The 21,115-nt window shown below is 33.7% G+C and overlaps 1 protein-coding gene across 2 annotated transcripts in view; it reads right to left on the bottom strand.

Moving 5' to 3' along the window:
* The window catches only part of LHFPL6 (LHFPL tetraspan subfamily member 6), a 285,726-nt gene that overhangs the window by 127,286 nt on the left and 137,325 nt on the right, over window positions 1-21,115 (bottom strand). The window lies entirely within an intron of this gene.

The following is a 21,115-nucleotide window of genomic DNA, read 5'->3' as shown; positions in this document are numbered from 1 at the left end:
TACTTTACTGTTTTGTCCCTACATTCCTATATCAAACATAAACATTACATAGCGATTTAAACTAGATTCTAAAATATATTTTAGAGTTAACTATATGAATACAGACTTTCAAGAATTTTAGAGCTGAACTTAGCAATGTCCTTCATAAACATGTTCCCAAGTTACAAATGATTAAATTGAATACCCCAGGTGACTGGCTGGCACAGCATAATGAATTTGAAGTTAATTGAAATTGTGACTCTGCTTTTTAATATTTTTTAATTTTATAAAGTAATTGCCTATATTCTATGTTTCTAGACTGATGATTTCCTTTTTCTTCTTCTCCATTCCACATGATTTCTTCATTTAGGAGTTGTATAAATAAAGGGATACCTAAAAGATAGCTGAGGTCTTTTAGGTATCCCTTTATTTATACAACTCCTAAATGAAGAAAGCTGAGGTCATTTGATGACTCATAATTTTGAAGTCTGCTAGCAGTTTACCTTTCTATATTTAATTTCATTATATTCAAACAGGTATTACATATTTAAAAAGAACCTCTGTGGGATTACAATGAACTAAAGAGTATACCCACCTGCCATCTCTCATTTCCTTAGGGAAATTATTATGCTTAGAGTGCCTTCATGCAATATTGTGGTTCAAATATTAATAAAGCTCAAACTTCTGTCACCATTTGAACCAATCTTTTAAAAGAATCTTACAAAGTAGAAGAAAAGAAAAATATTATCATTGTACTCCCAAAAAGCAGCTTCTTATTCTTTCCCTTTGTACTGTTAGCAGTTTGGTGCTCCACCAGCACCCCAAGAATGAGTGGTTTTTTTTCTTTTCTTTTTTTCCTATCAGTCAACAATGTTAATTGAATGCTCAGGGTGGGCAGAACTCTGTACAAGTAACTGCTACCACCTGAAACCATTAGCAGCAGGCTATTTACTCTGAACTCCACTGAAATCTGGTTTGGCCATTACAGAAGAGAGGAGGTGTTGAAGCCAGAGTTTTCAGCAAAATGCAATGAAATGGCTGGATATGGAGTCAATCACCTGCTCCAGCTGGTAAAGAAAAAGCCCAGCTTTGTTGACACACACTGCCAATGTTTTTAATGCAAAAAGAATGAAATGCTTTGGATGTCAGCTTCTGCCTCAAGTGAGTCAAAAATAACATCCTTTCTGCTTTGTTCTGATTTGTCATGAGGTTTCCCTCATCCCAAAGAAAGCTTTATGTATAAATAAGCAGAGAAAAGAGTAGACATGCTGTCATCCCGACACAGACAGCAGCTCCAAAGTCTGAGACTCATAGGTATTTTATGAAAACAATGAAACAATTTCATTTCGCCAGAGACCAAAGCTTTTTAAATCATTTGGCCTCTTTCTCTCTACAGATGCAACACAGTCAACTGATAGCATGGAAGACAGGTCTCACTTTTCCAGTCATCAGTGATGAACAACAATTCCAAATATGAAAGTAGAAGAACATTATTTTTTTTTTATTCAGAGAAACATGAAGAAAAATAAAAAAAATCCTGCCACTTAAATGTTCAAAAACATATCAAAACTAGAGGAACTACGGAAAATAAATTACATATGCTAGGCTATATAGTTTACCAACTTAACAATGGGTTCCAATTTTTGGTTATATTAACTATGTAAAATTAATCACCAGCTTCTGGAAATTTTATATAAATACATTGACAACTTTGTGTCCTAAGGGGACTGACTATCATGGTAGATGAAGTGATTTAGTCTATAACCCATAAATTCAGTGTTGCTGAGGAAAGAGAGAGGATTTCAAGAGAATTTCAAAAAGAAAAAAATATAATTTTCCTATATAACTGCAGCAGTATCTGATTTATTTGGGACTAGCATTTAACAAAATGAGCAGCTCCTGAAGGATTAATAAATTCTGAGCCAGAATTTGCATAGTATTAACTATATTTTAGGAATAGATTAGGTATTTAAGAGATACATTTACAGGCACATCCATACCTAATGTTTTAATTGTTTCCAGTAAAACATATTAGATGAAGTATCATTACGGAAGGACCAGTGGGGGGGGGGTGGAAAGAAGGGACAAAAATATTATAAATGAGTTCTATCTATGAATAATCTATGCAGAAGGATTGCAAAACCTTAATCATAATGCATCAGTTATACTATTACAAAATAATGGTGATTTTTGTAGAGTATACCTGTACTTTTTTGTGCTTTAAGGATAGTGTGAAGAGAAAGTCTAGATACATGATTCCATCATTGAGGGAATTCCAGAAGTAGAAATTCCCTCCATTTGGCCTTAAAGAGTTGCACTATTTAAGTCCCTTTTAGAGGGCTGCCTGAGGAACTAAAAAGTCACACAGCTCATGTTCATATACCTAGGATATGAGAGAGACAGGTCTTCTTGATTCCGATGTTAACTTTCTAATCTACTACCACACTTGGACTCTGTAGGAATATTTATTACTTAGTTATCCAAATCCCTGACTGAATATTTAGGCAAACTCAGGAAGCAGTTTGCTCTATGGAATGATCCCAGAATCATAGAAGTTAACTAGTAATGGTGCAAATTTGGACTCTGAAGAAAAAGGAATATCAATAGCATATTTTTAGGTATTGTTGAAATTATTCTAGAGAGGTTGATTGTGGAAATGTGTTTATCTACATATATGAATATTAGCATACTTCTAAAGAATACATTGGGATCTATTATTATCTTTGCTTCTTCTGACTTGTTTTTTGCATGGTTTAGTGAATGACCCATGATCATGTGGCTAGTATGTATTACAAAGCCTAAGTAATTGCTGAACCTTGTTTTCTTGAATCTAAGGGCAGTTCTTCATCCATTATCCCTATGCTATTTCTTTCTCTGGATAAACTAAGAATAATTTGATGTAATTATTATTGAAATAATGATCTTACTTTGAGGTGGGAGTAGAATCTTAATGTTAGAGATATTTCACATCTTATCATCCTCATCTAAAATAAATATTTTATGATACATTATTTTATGTCCTTTGATGTATCCAGCACATTAAACACATCCTACCGGACTCACTCCAGTACCCTGTTAGAAAACAGTTAAGAGTACACAGTAGAAAAGAGGCATTTATATAATAGAGAAGTCAGCTTGTTGTCCTTCTGAGTGATGAATATACCTAAGACTCGATCTCTCCCAAAAGACAATATTCAGAGGAAGAGGTTAAGGCTCAAGATACAGATTTGAGAGTTCACTACATAGAAAGGAAAGTTGAAATTGTCAGTGCCTCAGGAGGAAGTATTATATGAAATATGCCATTAGATACATGTAAGCCCTTAAGGAACAATTAACTAAATCTTTAATGCATCAACTTTGATGTGCAATATAAACTTTGGGACCAGAAAGCTTTTAAGATGAAATTCCATCTAGAATTTCCCATTACTAATCAGTAGCCAGCCCTCTGAGGCTGCCAAATATTTGAAGGAGGTTAATTTTAAGTGCTAATGTTAAGTAAAAAAAGGAACAAAATTAAATCTTGAGTTAAAATTCTCCCATTGTAGAAAGACCTATTAAGTCAATTATCTTCTTTCCACTTTAGTTTCTGTTACTACAACAGAGGAATAAATATAGCTGTCATTCAACTAACCTTCAAAGATATTCCATAGCTAAATTTTTAAAATCTCAAAAATAAAAAAAGAAAGAGAAACAGAGTCTTCTAATCTAACAAGAGAACCATTAAAAACTCAGTCTGAGACTTCTAGGTGATGTAGGGATCTTTATAATGATAGACCTAAAGTCAGGAAAACCTGCATTCAAATTTTGTAGTTATGTGACTGGACAAATCACCTAACTTCTACCTCAGTTTTCTTACTTGTGAAACAGGAATAATGATAGGTCTGCCTCTAGGGGTTGTTTTGAAAATAAGAAGAAATAATATCTATAAAATTTGTCAGCCTGAAAGTGCTATGTAAATTACATACATACATGTACATATTTCATTTGTAAACTTTTGAGGCAAGTCCTTATTTGTAACATAATCAGAGTTGGGAATTCCCAACATGAAAAGCTCCATCCAATATTACAGATAAGAAATATTGAATCGTTTGTAATATAAAGAGTAGCTTATGTGAATGAAACTTAAATAATTTGTCCATCATTACCTACCCAGTAAATGTCAGAGGCAAGTTTTGATTATAGATTTTCCTGACTCCAAAGTCAGTCCCTCTATCTACTATGATACATTGCCTTTCTCCATTATTATAACTAGCAAATCATCCACACAAAGCATAATTCATAAAGAAGAAATGAGAACTTGTACCAAAGTTAAGGAGGGATAATGAAGATCAGAATATAGATCTTAAAATGCCCAAACAGACTATTCCCAAACCATTTTCTATTGTTTTCTATAAGATCAAATAATATTTAAAAAAAAATAAAATAAAAAACATTTCAGAAAACTGAGAAAAAATACAGCATCAACAGCTGTTTCTGGGGATATTTTCAATGACTTAGTGTAGGAGCTTAAATTTTAGACAGATTTATAATGACAGCATACTACTGGGAGAACACAAGAGGACAGAGCAGATGGGAGAGGCAAAGCAGTGGAGAAAGGAGAAAGGCCTAGGGTAAGAACATCTGGCAAATAAACAATTCCCAAAGTGCTATATAGGACAGGGAGAAGGAAACAGGAAAAAAAATGGAAGAAAGAAGTAATAGAAAGAAGATTCAATTTTATAATGAAACTATTAATGATGAAAAGAAAAGGATGTGGGAGGAAGAAAGAAAAGGAAGAAAGGAAGGAAGGAAGGAAAGAAATAAAAGGAAGAGTGGAAGGGAGATAAAGAAAAAGAGAGGGAAGAGATTAAAAAAAACAGAAAACCATTGGTAATCAAATATCCCAGAAATGAAAAACAATCATAATAGGCATTATGAGGAAAAAACAAAAGAAAACAAAGAGGCAAAAAAGGAATGTCTGAGTCATAAGGGACCTTAGAGACCAAAATTCTCATAAAAGGGTCAAAGAAATAAAATAACTTGATCAGATTCATATTAGTGATAAGCAAAAATACTGGACTTGATTACAAGTTTCATTATGAAAAATGTACTGTTCTTTCTAATAAAAGGAAAGGTGATTTAACAAATCTGGAGATGGACTGAAATATAGTAGATTTAAAAATAAGCAGAAAAAAAGAGAATTTCATCTTTCCAAGTAACCTGACAGTAGATTTTTTTAAATAAATAAAATTTTTGCAAGAAAATACTAAAATAGCAAGCTAAAGAATTTCCTTTCTCAGATTTCTTATTACAAAAGTGCTTTTCTGTTATGAAACAACATTCCTGAAACAATTCAAGGCTTTACCCTGATTTCCCTAAATCTATAGCACCTGAATTCAATCTAAGGCATAGCTTTCCTGTGCAAACCATCAGGGATTATATACTCCTCCCTCCTTTTTTGCTCCTCAAACTTCAAAACTTCTCATTTAGTTAAATACAGAGATTATTTGGGGATAGAATGAGAGAATCTTAAGAAGCAATTCTTGAATCCAGTACCAGATCTGTCACAAATTATGTGATCTAGGAAAAATTCTTCCATCTCTCCAGTTTTCAGTTTCTTATTCTGTACAATAAGAAGATTCCTACTTTCTGATCTCTAACATTCTTTCTGTCTGTGTCACACACACACACACACACACACACACACACACACACACACATCCTATATTTCCAAAAGAATTCCCCATTATGTTTGCCATCTGAGGCCAACTTCATTTCTTTTTAGTGCCTATCTAAAATCTTGGATTTGAGTGCTTATCTTTTGGACAGGCAGTTTCAAGGAGAAGCCAGTAATGATTGATTGATTCAAAGCTCCTTCTCATTAAAGATATTGTGTTTTCTTTTATTCCAATACTAACCCTTTTGAGTACAAAGGCAACAGTCAAGACTTTTATATGGGAACCTGAGACTCATTTAATATCCAATTTTGTTAGGTGAAGGATACTTCATTTATTCCCCCATTTTGCTACAGGCAATGAATTCATAATTGACTTTAAAATTTTAAACACAATGTGACCGCCCAAAGGAATTTTACAGTGGAGCCTTCAACTAAAGTCATAGAAATATAAAGAACAATCACTTATGGCAACTACAAAGATCTAACATCCAAATATATCAAGGCTGTCAAAAAGATTCACCTCACTTTAGCAAGTGTTTTGATGTGCACTTCGGGTAATAAGGCAAGTACTAGAAGTATCATGGCTGGTGGGCAACATATAGTCTTTCAACTACTTCAGACTTCTGCAATTACCATAAAAGAATGTAGAATGTTTTTTTTTCCTTTTCTTCTTTTTCTTTTCTTCTACTTTCTTCCATTTTTTTCCTTGTTTCCTTCTCCCCATCCTATATAGCACTTTGGGAATGCCCTCCCAAATCCTAACTACTTCTCCTTAGCCAATACAAAGTAACTTACTTTACACCAGGCAATAAATTCCTTGGATATGTTAATATTTTTTTCTCTTTTTGAGTCATAACTAATTAATCCCTTTCCAACCTGGCAGATATTTTCTACTTAAACTTTAAGTCTAGAGCTTGGTAGCTCACTTGATAGGACCTGTAGAATATGGCAAGGACTCAATAGAGATCGAAACTCAATTAACATTTACCCATGCCAAAGTTCAAGAGCTGAACAGTATAGAAAGGTTCAAGGATTTAAAATAAATGATGGAAAGTCCTCCTGACCTAATTGATTTTCTAAAAGTTGAAGCTCAATTCATTTTCTTTGGGAATTGCTTTGTTACCAAAGAGTATCATTCTTCTAGTTATAGAATCATTCTTTCATCTCCCCTGGAGTATTCAATGATACCAAAAGGAAATTGCTGAAATGAAGATCCATAGCATGATTACAGAAAGGAATGCTTACATATTCTAGATTGTATTGAAGAAAGGAAAAACAAAACAAAGAAACTTCAAGTACATGGCTCCAATCTTCTGTAGAATGAACTTTTCTAAAGCCTTCAGTTGAAAGTTCTTTGAGGACAAGGTCTAATTATTTTAAATTGCTTTGTGAAGAGTTCTGAACAAGACATGCAGGCACTCGATGCATAGGGAAATAAATGTAAGTGGCATTAGTTACTTGGAGAGCTGTGTTCCTAAATGATATAAACTCCCTATAGATATTCCATGTAAAAATTAGCCCCCTGAAATGGTTTAGTGATATCAGCCCTCCCACCTGTGTATGATAAGGCTGAATATATAAAAATTAAGTACTATGGAGAGATGATCTGATCAGATAAGGACAAGCTAGTGAAACTGAGCAGCAACCAGAATCTTTAAGGCTTTCCTTTCTTCATAAGTTATTAGTATTTTATTGAGTGAAAAAATAACAAATATGACATTCAGAGAAACCTAGTAAGACTTGTAAGAACTGATGAAAAGAAGAGGCAAAATGAGCCAGAAGAACATATGGCATGATGACCACAATAATGTAAGGGGAACGAACTTTAAAAACCCTTCAGAATTCCACTCAAGTTAGTGACCAGTCAAGATTTGAAAAGCATTTCCCACTTCTTGGCAGAGAAGTGATAGACTAGAGGCACAGGATGAAGCATACAATTTCAAGCATAGTATAGTCAATGTGTTAGTTTTTTTGGCCTGCCTATACTCGTCAAAAGAGAAGGTTTCTGTTGTGAGGTGGAGTGAGGGTGGATGGATAGTAATCATAGTGATAAAATTTTTTCATTGATATTTTTTTCTTTTTTATTTTTTAGTATGGAAGAGAGCAGAAAGTAGTTCAGAAGGAACCAGAGAGCAAAGTTGTCAAGTTTAATTCAATATTGGATAAAGACTGAATTTGTGCTTTCAGTATTACAAGGAATATCCAGATAAAGAAACTCCTTCTATCAGTGAAGATCTGCACCTTTTCTGTAAACATGTCTCAGAAAATCACCTTCATCACTAAAGAGGTTAAATTATTTGCTCATGGTCATATATGTAAGATAGGAATTGAACCTGATATTCCTAGCTTTAAAATCAGTCTACCATAACCATGATGCCTCTGAATTCACTGGATACTTTATTTTAAAAAAATGTCTAAAGGTTTGGATGAAAAAGTAATTAAACAAATACTGTGTGGGAAGTATTATGCTAAATAATGGGAATACTAACAGAAAAGCTCACATTGTAATAGGAGGAGATCACATATAAAGGAAATTTCAGCTCCATGTCAAAGCCAAAAGTCCCATAGTTCTTGAAGTGCTATGATAAAGCAGATAGTAATGTAGCTCCATTAAGGTTTTTTCCATTAATAAAACAATTCTGGTGTCTAATGTTGAACCATTTAACAGTGTCAAGGTACTTGTTGGTAAGGAGTTTTCTTTTGTGAGGCTTTAATAGCTATGGCTGGGTGGAGTTGAGGGGAGACTATGGCACCTGCCAAATAAATTTCCAAGATCTGTTATGTCAAAGATTTATTCCCTGGCTAATGAATGCTAGAATTAGACGAGAAACACATCCAGGGGAAGGAATATATGGAAGATCTACTATTCCCAGGCTCTTGGGATTCATTGCTTCTTAGTGAGACTTAGTTGGGCAATAGATGTTAGGGATTTGAGGATCAACCTTCAAACAATGATAGCAAAACAACTCATATAGCATTTGTGGGGATAGTATTAAAAAATCATTGCCCTGAATGCAATCATAAATTCAATATTCCAAATGGTGAAAATGCTAGAATAGTAGTGCCAGAGATAAAACAGTGTGCCGGATGTGGAGTCAATAGGATTCATCTTCATAATCTGCCATATACATTGACTAGCTGTGCAAGTCACTTTAATTCTCTGCACCTTAGCTACCTTGTTTATAAAATGGGGAAAATAATATCTGTAATATCTATTTCACGGGATTGTTATGATGCTCAAATGAGATAATTTAATAACATAAAGGGCTTTGCAAACATTTAAATACCATATAACATAGACAGCGATATAAAACTTGGAGACAAGACCTGAGTTCAAAACCTACCTTAGATACTTCATAGCTGTATTATCTTGGACAACTCATTTAAACTTTCTTCATCTTAGTTTATGTTTTAAAAAGAGGGTAATAATAAACCTGTTTCACAGACTTTTAAAAATTAAAAATTTGTAAAGTGCTTTGCAAACCTATATAAATGCTACCTAATATATATTTATGTAGAAAATGTATTACAGTCTCACTTTAGCTGTATCCTTAGCAGTTGTAAGGGAATGGGGAGGGAAGCATTGAATTTTTACTTTGGAAGAATTCATTTTTAAACTATCTCTTTCTAAGGGATTGAACAATTGGTAAGAAATCAAGAGAAGACTGCATTAGCTGGAGCTAATATTTTGCCATTGTGCTAGATAAATCTCACTTCTCTAGTTACCATTAAGCAGCAGGAATGATCATGATATCAGCTCTTTTTTTGACCTTTGTAATGCTCAGTATATCTTTAGACTACTGAGGTAGCTTTTGGAAGACATAGATACATTCCATCCACAAATCTCTTTTTGACATAGGCAGCAGTACCTCAGTAGATAATTTCTTTTCTTTCTTTGTTTCCTTTTCAGAGACACCAAGAAGTAACAGAGATAACATTTCCTTCCAGTAGAAAAAAAAGAGAGATTGAAAGCACTTAGCAACTCTCTTCCAAATATTTAACAAAACATTTAATAAATATTCTGATATTCAAGCTAAAATGCTTTTACTCTGGTTGATTTTTGCCATATATTACCAACAAAGTCCAGCAGCAAAAAAACAAAAAACAGAAACAGAAATTCCATTTAAAATAACTGCATACAATATAAAAAACTTGTAAGTTTATCTGCCAAGACAAACCCAGGCACTATATGCATATAATTATAAAACAGTCTTCACACAAATAAAGTCAGATCTGGAGAAATATTAATTGCTCATGGATAGGCCATCAATATAATAAACATGGAAGTTCTACTGGTTTGTTTATTTGCCATAGAAATCAAACCAAAGAATTATTTTATAAAGTAAGAAAAAATAACAAAATTGATCTGGAAGAAAAAAGACAATACAATTTTGAAGTATTTATGGATGGAAATTATACCTATCATTTAAGTTTAGAACAAGAAATAGTTATTTTTTATTGTAACATGTTTCTCCAGAAACCAAAGTAGTTTCAATAAGACAGTCATCAAAATGTACTTATAATACAAAGGGATTTCAATAATGCATTTATCACATTAAGACCTCTTAACATTATTTGTGAATCTGGCTACAACTATTCCTCTATCCCATCTTTTTTATCTTAAGCTTTTTCAGGGAAAACATTGTGTCATTTCCTGCTTTTTCTCCTTACTCTTTTACCCCTTGAATGTTATTGATCAGTTGTCTAGTATTACCTATTGACCAGTAAAGCACTTTGCAGGTAGCAGATATTTGATATTTGTTAAATCAATACCTACAAATGGTTAGTGAGTAGGTACATTTTGTTAAGAGAAAGTAGAATACTTCTCACTCTGCCCAAATTACATCCTGAGGAAACAAAAAGTGTTAATAAGCACTATCTCCACTGACCAGCAATTTCAAGAACAAAAAAAAATAAAATAAAATAAAATTAATAGGGTAAAAAAAGTGAAGAAAGTTGGCATCATCAGGATAAGGACAATGATTTGATGACAAACTGATATTACATTAAAGTTCAGAAAAGATCATTTAACATTTTCAACCCCAGTTAGCAAATTTACATATGTGGTTCTTTAATAGTTACACAATATTGAAACACCTCGTCATGAATTTTTAAAATGCAATTTTACTTGCAACAATCATCGATTCATTGTCCATCACTTTCTTTAAAAAGCTGATGATAATCATCGTGGAACTTAGAATGAAACCAGACTATTGACTCCATATAAAACAATGTGTAAAAGTGCTTTGAAAAAACTAAAGAAAGAACCATAGAAAAATATAAGAAACGAGGTATATGGGGCTAGTCAGAGGATGATTCCAAAGATTACTTTGCACCTGCTTCTGCATTTGATTGCTAACATACAAGGTAAAGGGGGGGGGGGGGGAGGGTGAGAAGAGAATGTGCTTTTGATGATTATTCAAGTTAATTATCCCTGAATAAAATCCCAGGCTCACAAACTAAGAGTTCTTCCATCAGGTTATTTTGTATGTGTTATATCTATGAATATTGTAGTATAATAAGGGCACTTATTAACCAATGAAGAACAAAGAGTCAGTAATTTTCAGGGATGACTGCTATCAAATAACATAAATCAGGGAACACAATTGATTAACTAATTTAAGTACTAAGGGCAGATTTGGTTGCTATGGTAATATAAGGAAGGTCGAAATTTTGATCACCTGCAAGACATTTAACTCTTGGGGGAGATTGAAGAAAGAATCTCTACCAGGTCATCTAGTCCATTATTCTAGCAATAAAAAAATAATGCTCTACAATCACTTCTTCTAAAGGCCTTAAATATCTTTACTAAATTGATTCTTAATTCTTAAGAGATAATTATTGGTATTCTTATTTTATCTGTGAGAAGACTTAGAATGAGGTGATTTGAGGAAAATGCTAATTTAGAATTTAGAATTCCTAGCTCTCTGATCTTTTCCTTTAATCTCAAAATAACCCACACCCCTCATTAAGAAACGAATGCACACATCAACATTAATCAAATTTAAGCTCAAGATGAGTCAACAACATGAGGTAACTGCCTACCTACAATTTGCCCTGAATTTATACCAGGACAGGATCCATCTTAAGGAAGGTAATAGATGTCTCTATTTCTTCACTGGTTAAACCACATCTGGACAAACTGTTTTTAGATCCAAGTGACATATTTTGAGATGAAATGTTCTTTGGAGAAAAATGGCATGGCTTATAGAAAGAATACAATACTTAAGAGTCACAGAGATCTACATTCAAACCCTACACTCCTCCCTGACATCTACCAGCTGTGTTATTATAAACCAGCAAGTACTTAACCTGGCTGAGCCTCAGAAAAAAAAATCTCCAAGACTTAAAATTGCAGACAGGTTATGATCTCCATAAATTTCAAAAGTCTTCACACCCAAGATATTATAGGACTTTGATACAGTTGAAGGACTTTGGGGGATCCCTGGAAAAGTAATGAGCAAAGGGAAAGCCTGGACAATAAGTCATATGAAGACATATTAAAAGAACTAGGAATGTTTAACCTAAAATGAAGTGTTCTAAGAGTTACTTTCAAATAGCTCAAAAGTGATTATGCAGAAGAGGATTAAAACTTATTCTTTGATACTTCATGGGAAAGAATTTAGGACTAATGGGAGGAATTTACAGGAAAATCAATATAAGAAAAAAACTAGCTTACAATGAAAGCTTCCCCAAAATATAATGGCCTGCCTTGGTGAAAGTGAGCTCTTGAATGCTGGGAGCTTTCAAGCAAAGACTGAATTTAAGGGAGTTTTAAAAGCAATTCCTTATACTGGTTTGGAGGTTGGATTAGTAAATTCTAAGGTTTCTCTAACTTTAAGCATACTATAATTGAATACCTATGACTCTTCTTAGGGCACTGGCTATGTTTTCTTCTAAAATGTTAAATTTTGGGGGGTTTAGTTTTGCTATCTTACATATTTCAATTTAACACCAATCAAAAATGTAGGGTCTTCTCTTTCTGTTTTAATGAATAAAGACACTTCAAATTTGTAATAAAAACAATCCAATTATTTTATCATACACCTCTCTCCTCTTTTCTCTCCTTCTTTCTTCTTTCCTCCTTCTTTCTTTCCTTTCTTCCATTTTTCTTTCCTTCCATCCTCCCTTTTCACCAAACCCCTTGTAACATGCCCATAGTCTAAAATTACAAAGGGAAAGAATGAGTTTTTCCAGCCTGGTGCTGGATGTTCAAACTGGGGAGCATGACATGCTGAAGCAGGTCATGGTTCTGTCACTTCTTCCTGATTTTCTACCATGAATCAAGCATTTATAATAAGCACCTACTTTTAGCTAGTCACTGTGCTTATACAAAGACAAAAATTTAAAAGGCCCTGATCTAAATTTACATTCTATCAAGAGAACATATATATGTATTTACAGAATGCAATTGAATACACTTTAGTTTGGGTCTGGTGCTAGCAGATAGGTAGGACAAGGGGGTCAGAGAAGACCTCATAAAGAAGGTTATCCTTAAGAAGTGACTTCAGAGGAATTTAAGATTCCAAGAGATAGAGGTGAGAAGGGAGTACATTCAAGCATAGAGGATAGCAGGAGCCAAAGTGCAAAGATAAGAGAAGGAAGGTTGTGATTAGAAATAGCAAGAAGTGTAGTAAGGCTGAATCTTCGTGTGCAGATAAAGAGATTGTTTAGGACCAGGTTACAAAAAGCTCTAAAGATTGAATGGAGAAGTACCACCAGAAACAGTGTTATTAACCTGCCTTTAAAAAAAGATTGCTTAGACCACCCACATACAGGAAATTTGTATTAACCCTCAGAAAAAATCTGGGGTTGTCAAAATATAAAGACATCTCCAAACTCCCTTTGGAACAAGGGAGGATGCTTCAATTAAAAGTGATTTCATTTGTAATAGATTAGCCCCACACCTGTTGTGTTGTGTGTGTGCATACCTGTATTTTTAAAAAACTGAATTCCACATTTACAAATTACTCACTGATCGCAAAATGAAAAACTCACATTTCTATAATTTTTTTTTAAGATTTCCTAAGCATTTGTCAAAACAATCTGGTAGTACTACTACAATCATCTCCTTAAAATAGACAAGAAAGATGAGGGTCAAAGAGTTTAAATGGTTTGAAAATAGTGGTTGATGTCAGAACTGGGAAAAATACCCAGTGTGTCCTGAATCCAAATCTGGTTCTTTTTCCATAGTACCAAGGCAACTTTATAATATGTTAGCTTTCCCTCTGTGATCTCCAAGTGGGCTCTGTATCACTCCCCACAGGTGAGAAGAGAGGCAAGTATGTTGGGTATTTTTAATCTCTTCCAACATCTGCCATAAGTGATATTTCTGCTGTGCTGATAGCTTGAAACCCTTTTCTATTTTTATAGCATTTGTGAGAGTAATTAAAACATTCACTTTTCACTGCTGCTCTCCCTCCTAAATAATTAATAATGATTTGATATAAGACCACATGGCTCATCACCAAGCATTTTACTTAACTGGACACATAAACATTCATCACACTGTAGCACTTCAGGGTAAATTCCAGTCAATGTTTTTAGGCCAAGGCAATTTAAAGTTAATCCACTGGGCAAACTTTCATGAGATGTCATACCAAATACTATGGGCCATAACCATAACAACTACTATATTTATCTCTCCATCTTATCCCCATGCATACTGCAACATGTTACTTTTTCACCTAGCATGGTTAATCAAGTACATTATTAGAGATGGGGTGAGTCAGGAGAAAGCTATTTCAGGTTCTGCCTTACTAACTGGTTTAAAGATGAATTCTGGGACTTGTAACTTGCCCACATCATGTAATAAATGGTAGAGCTTAGATGGAAACCTGACTCCTTTGACTCCTCCCCCTCCCCCCAAAAAATGAATTCTGAGGAAAATAATCACGTTAGAGTGTACAGAGAATTTCAATGAGACCTGAGATCTCAATTCTACCTCAGACATATACTAGCTTTGTGACCCCGGGCATGGTGTGCATATAATTTTTCTGCATTTGAGTTTCCCTTGATGTTCAAGAAGGGGGTTGCATTACATTAGTACTAAGATTACAAGAACCATAGCTCCCTGTTTTGTTGTTCAGTCATTTTTCAGTTATTTCTGACTCTTTGTGGCCCCATTTGGGGTTTCTTTGGCAAAAATATAGAAGTGGTTTGCCATTTCCTTCTCAGCTCATTTTACAGATGAGAAAACTGAGGCAAGTAGGATTAAGTGACTTGCCCAGGATCACACCACATGAGTGTTTGAGGCCAGATTTGAACTCAGGAAAATGAGTCTTCCTCACTACACATTCTGCAGATATCCACTGTACCACTCAGCTGCCCATATAGCTCCCTTACCCATGGTCCATTTATCAGTTTGCATTGGATTCATTTTTCAGTCTTTCTCCATCCTCCTCTCCCCAACTCTTTTTACAAATAAATATGAAGGATAAGGGACAATTCTATAATTTTTCCCCCAAGGCATGAACTTTATTTCAATTTTATTATTGTAAATGGCACCATATTGCATCCATCTTTTTACAAAATAATTGTTCCACATTTTATTAGTCTTTTAAATGTGATTCCCTTTAACAAAGTTTTTTGAAGGATTGTCCTCTTTTCCTTATTTTTCAAAATATTCTCGACAGTTTCATTTTCCTGCAATCCACTTGTTTTGAATGCTCTATAGTTTAGGCATTTTTTAATATGGCAATTCTAATATTAATTCAGAAAGTTGTTCTACTTTCTTAATGTAAGTAGATTCATGCATGGTTGAATTCTTATATTCCTTATATAGGCCTTTTTCCTACAGTCTTTCCTTGAAAATTCATTATTCCTTAATTTCCCATGCTTTTTCCATCATAGAAAAAATGGGTATTTAATGACACATTTTAAGCTCTTGTCATTATGAATAGAAATTCATAATCTCACTTAAAAACACACTAGTGTCTCAAAATATATGGCATCACACTAGAGGTTCTGAACAACCAGCAATGTTAAACCATGAAATTTTTGACATTTAGAAGTGCACTTATTTTGTATCCCTTCATCTTCAGATGTCACCTGACTACAATATATTGATTCACAGCCAGAAGTGAATCAGGTTCATTCACAGCCCTCAGGACATACACTAGATATCATTTCCTAATATTAAAATATCCATCACCATCCTTCAACCTTTTCATTATTAAGTACTTATGACTTAGATGCATGCTTTCCAGCTTTTATAACTTCATTCGTATTTCTTCTAGAAAGAAAATATTGGAATGTGGTTTTTGTCATCACAAGAATCTTTAAGTTTTGACAAGACAATATCATTTCAAATATAATTGCCTGCCTTTCAGCTTTCATGCAATTTAAGGGCCACTTGGCAAATGCAGAAATTATTAAGTAGATCAGATACTACTCTTCTTTTTCAAGAAAATACCTGTATTATTTTCCAAAGAGGTGGGTAGTATTTGTTTGTTTTTAAAATCTGATTTTGATTCCATGTTCTTAACTATGATTTAATTGCATGTCCTCAACTAATAGGGTTGGACAAGCAATGGAACAGCAGCAAGTAAAAACAAACAAAAAAACAACCAAATAAATTGTAACTGTCTTACTAAATAATCAATAATTTTATAACTTATTCATAAGATCATAAATTGAGAGCTGAAAAGGATCTTAGAAGCCTCTAATACAACTTTCACATTTTGCAGCTCTTAAAAAGTTTATTTTTTCATCCACATTGTATACACAAAAAATGTTGGAGAATTCAGAAAGAGTGTGTCCTATGTCTAGTGTTTGGTCATACACCCTTAAGGATGGTGCTGAGATTTCATTCCTTCCTAGGAATGATTCTAGTTACAAGAAAGTAAGACCCAGCAACTGAGGCAATAATTAACTATATTTCTGGGACTTAAATTAAGCAAAGAAGCTAAAGATAATACCAAGAGAAGACTAGTGTTCTGAAGATTAATTCACCTTCAGGCTAAAATAGAAATTACACTGTTTGGTATTTAAAATCCTTCAGAACTTGGCTCTAGACTCTCTTTCCAGGCAGATTACAAATCATTCTTCCTCACACTCTCTAAGCTTTTGCCAGAATGGGATACTTGTTGCTCCCTGTAGACATTATTCCATCTCTTTGATTCTTCAGAGTTCAGCTTGCATTATCACTTTCTAAATAAACATTCTGATTTGTTGGTGCTGAGAACCTAAATGACAGTATATTTATTTTGTATGTCTATTTGTGAAAGTTTGTATGTGCAGACATTTATATATGTATATACTTTCCCTCCCCCAAAAAAGCAAGGCAGTCAGAGTTAAGTGACTTGTGTCAAGTATCTGGGGCTAGATTTAAACTCAGATCCCCCTGACTCCAGGACCTGGGCTCTATCTACATAGATGCCCCACATACTTAATTCTAAAACATGTGTCACACATCCCAGTACAATGTAAACTGCCTCATCTTTTTATCCCCTATGCTGCTTGCTACCTATATGACCTTGAATAATGACCTTCTCAGGACTCAGTTTCCTTATTTGAGAGGATAATTAGACTAGATGTCCTGTAAGGTTCCTTCCACTTCTACATTTGTCATCCAATAGAATTGGAATGATTGCTCAGTAAGTTTACTTATTGGTTGAAAAATCGAGGGCTACTTCATTGGATTTTCCCTTTAAAAATGCATTCTCTTATTGATTCCATAAATTATATCCATATAGAAAAAAAGCAATATGAAGAGCTGTATCAATTCCCTGGATCACCCAGCCCCTTTCAAAAAAACCCAAAAACATGAAATTGAAAAAAAAAATGGGTTTGGGACTTGAGTTATTCATATGATTTTCTCAATTCTCTTCATTTTATTTTTTTCAGTAAATAGTACCAAAATTAAATTTGAAAGCTATGATTAAAATGTGTTTTATAGTTAAAAAAAAAACTTAACTAAACCAAATGCTTAAAACAACTGTTTGCTTTTTTCCTCTAAGAACATCATGCTGAGAAACCTGAAAGCTGTACAAGCATAAGTATCTAATGTGCTTAATTTGTAAAGAAAGCTCCCATCCACTGTACAGGATAATGAGCTTCCATTTCATTTGTATAATATAATTAGTTTGTTATCGTCACATCATGCGTGCGTGTGTGTGTGTGTGTGTGTGTGTGTGTGTGAGAGAGAGAAAGAGAGAGAGAGAGAGAGAGAGAGAGAGAGAGAGAGAGAGAGAGAAAGAGAGAGAGAGAAACATGTTCTTATAAGGCATATATTACCAATGTTGTAGTAACTATCACCTTTCAAGACCAAATGGGATTTTCTAGGTAGGCTGTTAAACTCAACTGACAACTTTTTAAAAAGAGTTTCCTTTAATTACAAACAGAAAATGCCTTTATCTCACTGAATCAAAAGAAGTTTTCATTTCTCTAAGCACACCAAAGATCATCATTCAGCTACAAAAATAAGTTTAACTTATTAGGATATTGAATAAGTAATTCTATGAATTGATAGTGTAGGGTATTTTGTGGAAATTCTGGAGATGGTTTCCAGATAACTCAATAAAACAGAAAGATACTGAAGGTTCATATATGGCAGCTAAGCCATTTACAAATAGGGAATCTGAGGTAAATACATAAAAGGAAGTTTCTCAATGGCACAGTAACATTGTATTTTATTTTAGTTGTTTGGGATCAGATCTCTGATTTCACTGGGCAGAGAACATATCTGGTTTAGAGACTTAATCCACTTGTCCAAAGCAGCAACTACAATTCAAAATCTTTTTTTATTCTTTAAATTTAATTATAGTTTTTATTTACCAAATATATGCACGGGTAATTTTACAGCATTGACAATTGCCAAACCTTTTGTTCTAATTTTTCCCCTCCTTCCCCCCCACCCAGATGGCAGGTTGACCAATACATGTTAAATATGTTAAAGTATAAATTAAGTACAATATATGTATACTTGTCCAAACAGTTGCTTTGCTGTACAAAAAAAAAAATAGGACTTTGAGATAGTGTACAATTAGCCTGTGAAGGAAATCCAAAATGCAGGCGGATAAAATTAGAGGGATTCGTAATTCTATTAGCGGTTCATAGTCATTTCCCTGAGTTCTTTTGCTGGGTGTAGCCGATTCAGTTCATTACTGCTCTATTGGAACTGATTTAGTTCATCTCATTCTTGAAAATGACCACATTCATCAGAATTGATCATCATACAGTATTGTTGTTGAAGTATACAACGATCTCCTGGTCCTGCTCATTTCACTCAGCATCAGTTCATGTAAGTCTCTCCAGGCCTCTCTGAAATCATCCTGCTGATCATTTGTTACAGAACAATAATATTCCATAACATTCATATACCACAATTTATTCAGCCATTCTCCAAATAATGGGCATCCACGTAGTTTCCAGTTTCTGGCCACTACAACAAGGGCTGCCACAAACATTCTTGCACATACAGGTCCCTTTCCCTTTAAGATCTTTTTGGGAAATAAGCCCAGTAGTAACACTGCTGGGTCAAATGGTATAAACAGTTTGATAACTTTTTGAGCACAGTTCCAAATTGCTCTCCAGAATGCCTGGATGTATTCACAATTCCACCAACAATGCATCAGTGTCCCTGTTTTCCCACATCCCCTCCAACATTGCGCATTATCTTTCCCTGTCATTCTAGCCAATCTGACAGGTGTGTAGTGGTATCTCAGAGTTGTCTTAATTTGCATTTCTCTGATTAATAATGATTTGGAGCATCTTTTCATATGGCAGAAATAGTTTCAATTTCTTCATCTGAGAATTGTCTGTTCATATCCTTTGACCATTTATCAATTGGAGAATGGCTTGATTTCTTATAAATTAGAGTCAATTTTCTATATATTTTGGAAATGAGGCCTTTATTGGAAACTTTGACTGTAAAAATGTTTTCCCAGTTTATTCTTTCCCTTCTAATCTTATCTGCTTTAGTTTTGTTTGTGCAAAAAAATTTTCAATTTGATATAATCAGTTTCCTATTTTGTGATCAGTAATGATCTCTAGTTCTTCTTTGGACATAAATTCATTCCTCTTCCACAAGTCTGAGAGGTAAATTATCCTAGGTTCCTCTAATTTATTTATAATCTCATTCTTTATGTCTAGATCATGAACCCATTTTGACCTGATTTTGGTGTACAGTGTTAAGTGTGGGTCAATACCTAGTTTCTGCCATATTAGTTTCCAATTTTCCCAACAATTTTTGTCAAACATTGAATTCTTATCCCAAAAGCTGGGGTCCTTGGGTTTGTCAAACACTAAATTATTAAAGTTATTGATGATTTTGTCCTGTGAACCTAACCTATTCCACTAATCAACTAGTCTATTTCTTAGCCAATACCAAATGGTTTCGGTAGCCTGTGCTTTATAATATAATTTTAGATCCAGTACAGCTAGGCCACCTTCATTTGATTTTTGTTTTTGTTTTTCCATATGAAATTTGTTGTTATTTTTTTTAGGTCATTAAAATATTTTTTGGAGTCTCATTGGTATAGTGCTAAATAAATAGATTTGTTTAGGTAACATTGTCATCTTTATTATATTTGCTCGGCCTATCCAAGAGCATTTAATATTTTTCCAATTGGTTAGATCAGACAATTTGTGTGGAAAGTGTTTTGTAGTTTTGCTCATGTAGTTTCTGATTTTCCCTTGGCAGATAGATTCCTAAATATTTTATATTATCAGTAGTTAATTTAAATGGAATACAATTCAAAATCTTAAGAAAGCTGCTGATAGCTATACAACTATAAGCATTAAATATGATCTGAGAGTAGGAATCACTTCATTCTTTGTATTTGTATATCTAACATTTAACACAATAGCTGGCAGTAGCAGGTATATCCTGTTTTGGGGAGATTTTTAATGCTTTTTGAATGATTAATCAAAGTATAAGAGTAAGATTTCTAGCCAGAGTAACATGACTCAAGACTAACTCTCTATTATTGCATAAAACTTGCTACTTCTCTTGATTTAGACTCCTCAGGGGTTCTTATTTTTTTTTTTTTTTTAGATCATGGAAACATTTGGGCCATAAACACATGGGATTACAAAAGAAATCAATTATATTGAATATGATTATCAAAATAGCAAAACAGAACAAACAAAAAACTAACTATATTCACAAACTACAGGTCAAAATTCCCAACAGTTTGGCTTCAAAATTAATTCTAAATTAAAATTAATAAAAAAATTTAAATAATTAATATTGATTCTTTATTTAGTATTTAGATTGATGCTCTGTTCATACATAGGCCTATCCATTTGCATATGTGCCTCTTTTTTTCATAGTCCTTATTTTGAGAATTATGTCAAGAATCTAATTTCAAAAGTATATACTTTGGATTTTCTCTGACATAGATTAATTTACAACTTAGTATTACAACTCAAATTTAGTATTCTCCAGATTTCTTTTTCCACTATGCTTCAGCAGCTTTCTTCACCCTGGAAGCTGCTTTTAAGACCATATTATCCTTTGTCTTCTCACTTGAAAAT

Source organism: Sminthopsis crassicaudata, chromosome 3 (genome assembly GCF_048593235.1).
Source record: "Sminthopsis crassicaudata isolate SCR6 chromosome 3, ASM4859323v1, whole genome shotgun sequence".
Taxonomy (NCBI): domain Eukaryota; kingdom Metazoa; phylum Chordata; class Mammalia; order Dasyuromorphia; family Dasyuridae; genus Sminthopsis; species Sminthopsis crassicaudata.
This window is presented reverse-complemented; position numbering and strand designations above follow the sequence as displayed.